Below are 3,404 nucleotides of genomic sequence, written 5' to 3' on the forward strand. Positions count from 1 at the left end.
TGTCACGAAGATTCAAGAATGAAAGCACTTAGGAATACATCCACATATTATTGGTCACTCATTTATCATATGAACTGAAAATGCATTTTCAAAATAATGCAACTGAAATTTTTAATAAGAGATTGAAGTGTCATTGACTAAACGTTTGAAGGCAAAATCAATCTAATGGAATGATATGTTATTGGAGCTAATTCTGAGAACTTGAAAAGATGCTTTTTTATTTTTTAAGTAAAATTTAAAAGTTTTCCAAGCCTAACTACCTTGCCTTCAGGGGCAAATGTGAAGGTGTCCTTCTCTCTGTTCTCTGAAACACTATTTACTAGATAAATTAGGTAGAATTTAAAAATACCATCTCCACACAGTCTCTGGCACTGGGATCTTCTTTGAAGAAGGCAAAATCAGAAATTTATTTGTCACAGTTCTGGAGTCTGGGGAGTCCAGGACTAGAGCTCCAGCGGGCTTGGTGTCTGGCGGGCTGCTCTCTGGTTCAGGGACAGTGCCTTCTTGGAGTGTGCTCCTGGGGTAGAAGGGCACTGATTGTCGTAGCATGATCCCATGGATAAGGGTGGAGCCTGATCGGCCTCCAAGTTCCCCTCCTCCTAATCCCACCATCGCGGGTCTGGGGTGGGCATGTAACTCAGCCCACCAGGTTTTCCTCAGCATCAGAGAGGCTGCTGTCCGAGCAGCTTTCTCTCTGCAACCAAACTTAAGGAGTCCAGGAGGCCAGTGCTCTTCCTGCAGGTCTAAGTCCTCGCTGCATTTCTGATCAAATCCCAGGGAGTGCTTCCAGCCAACTCCTAAGGAGGAGATTGGGAAGAAAGCTGTGGAATGAGGGAAACAGGGGTTATCACACAGTGGGCTTTGCTCTCTTGAATCATTTGACCATCTATTGTAGTTTTATGCTCAGGAATTAGTTTGCTGAATTGGCATTGAGCGCACGCCAACCTTGCTCTCCCTTCTCCCAAGGCTGGCCTGTAGCTAAGGCTGGACGCCCAGTGAACAAACCCTTTGCTGGGCATGGTGTCTGCCTTATTGCTTCACACGGGCAACCTGAGAGCCACAGTTAAGCCTTCGCTAACCCCCTCTAACACATGCTAATCTTCACCTTCAACTCGCCGCGGGCCTGAAGGCTTGGCCAGGGAAATGACCAGCTCTGGCAGTTGTGCATTTTGTATGAGTGTTTATGTATTGGAGAATGTTTTCCTTGGTCTGGTTTTTATGGGCATTGTAAATCATGACAGCAGTTGTAAATTAACAAAAATAATTTAGCAGTTAGAGAACAGAATTCGTACCCTACGTACCACATTTATTTAGAGTTAGGAAAACATTGTTTCTCGTTTAGTTGATCACTGTGGGTGCTGCTGAAGACCGGCCCTATGTGTTTCTGCTCCATGTGTTTCCATTTGTAATGGTATTTAGCAACTGAAGCTAACCTTTCCTTTCTCTTTTCTCCTAGATGCATTTTCCGGAACCTCCTAGTATTTGTAACTTGACTTGTAATGATGCTGTTTCTGTATCATTCTGAATCGTTATGTAAGCTGTTTCATGGTGGCACTATTTTAGTAGTGCCAGAGATCACAGAGGGTCAACTCAAGCATTTTTAAATTGGATTTTCTATAAGACAACCCACTGAGGAAAGATTCTTCACAACTTGAAAACATGTGTATTCAAAATTCAAACAGAAGTGCTTTCAGATCTATGCTGACAATTAAAAATATTCATATTTTTCAGTGTTGCACATTCATAGATTCTTTCCCTGAACCAGATCCTGGGTGAGGCTGTAAAGGAGGGGGACTAAAAGGCCTAAGATTGCCCTCTCCTAGTGCATAAAAGGAGGACCCTCCAGTCGAATAACTGAGAAGTGCTGAAAGCCTTACTCCAGGTCAAGGTCAGGTAGGTGGGGAGCCTGGTTCCCCTACTTATGTGAAATGTCAATGTGGGCTTCTCGGAGAGGATGGCATTTGAATGGGAAATGTTGAGAAAGTACGTCCAGAAGGTCAGGAAGGAGTTTGTATAAGGCACCTAGACACTGACAGATGTGAAAGCCCAGGGCACCAGTAGGTGACGCGGCTGGTGAGCTTGAGCAAGGGAGGCCTGTGCATGGTGGGGTGTCCCCTGCATGAGGAGTGGCTGGACGCAGGACTGAGACATCTGTGATTTACTCTGTAGGCTGTGGTGGTTTTTACAGAGAGACATGGTGTCCCTTGGCTGGTCTAGTGTATATGGAAACCTCAGTGCTGAGGCTGAAGAGGGCAGAGAGTGATAGGGACAGGCGGGTGGGGTCAGAGGCATTCAGCCCTTTCCACCTGGAGCAGCATAGGACTTTCCCTGTCTGAAGGGATCTGGTTTTGCCTCTCCCCTGTGTCTTTCGGGAGGAGGCTTGGGTGGGTGGAGAGGAACAGGATTGCCCCACATGTCCCTTGCGTCCACCGGACACTGTAACGGGAGCCAGTTATTTAGTCTAGTCCCGAAGGCCTTATTTCTCCACCACCTTATTTCTTCCTGAACATGTCTGCTCACCTCATGTGACTCTGTGGTTTGGGATGGCTCCTGTCCTGGCTCAGAGCAGACAGCTGGGGTGACCCCTTCCTGCCACAGGCTGCCAGCAGTCCTCACCTCAGTGAGGAAGTGGAGCGAGAACACAGGTTGGCCACGGTAAGGCTGGCCTCAGGCCTGAGCCTAAGCAACTCCATTTTAAAACTCTAGTTTGAAACCTGCAGTCTCACCAGGCACACCTACGGAGCCCTTCAGAGTGGCCCTCAGGCACAAACAAGTCACTTCTCCCTGACAAGCTCAGAGTGAGGTCTCCGGTGTGTTGTCCTCCCCCAATAAGGAGAAAGGCAAGAAAATCAGGGTGGGAACCGCAGATGTTTTAACCCCAGGGTAAATGACGGCACTGAGACACCCAGTGGCAGCTGATAGGGTCAGAAGCCCCCAAATTGAGTATAAATGAAGGAGCACATGAACAGAGATTCAGCCAGCTGACACTGATGCCCTCACGCTCAGAGTCTGATGAGGACCTGGACTGACATCTCAACACTTCTGCTGATCCTCTGCGTCTTCCTCACCACTCCCAAACTCTACAGCCACATCTTGACCTGGTGAGAGCTGCAACCTCTCCCTATGGACTCTCTCCTCAGCCAGCCATCAGCTCCACCCCAGGAGAAGCCTGCCTTGGTTCTGATTACCATGGTCTGAGTGAGTGGGCATCTATCTGCTGGACTCAGAGCCTAAGGCTTGAGACTTTTGATCTGACACTTGAGCTTAGCACGCAGAGGGAATGTCTGTCATGAGCCTGTCACAATTGTGTTTGCAGTGCTTAGAATTAAGCCAGAACTCTTTGCTGTGAACTGATTATGTCTATTGCAGTGCCTAGCATTAAGAATTGTCATTTTCTTGATTAA

General features: G+C 47.5%; 1 long non-coding RNA gene across 1 annotated transcript; it reads left to right on the forward strand.

Moving 5' to 3' along the window:
* The first annotated feature begins 1,135 nt into the window (after positions 1–1,135).
* On the forward strand, positions 1,136–3,175 carry LOC308653780. The gene is made up of 3 exons (XR_014023111.1): positions 1,136–1,411; positions 1,766–1,893; positions 3,007–3,175. It is a non-coding gene; the product is annotated as an uncharacterized lncRNA (long non-coding RNA).
* The last annotated feature ends 229 nt before the right edge of the window (positions 3,176–3,404 follow it).

The sequence above is a fragment of the Spermophilus citellus genome (genome assembly GCF_964194105.1).
Source record: "Spermophilus citellus genome assembly, chromosome: 7".
Lineage (NCBI taxonomy): Eukaryota > Metazoa > Chordata > Mammalia > Rodentia > Sciuridae > Spermophilus > Spermophilus citellus.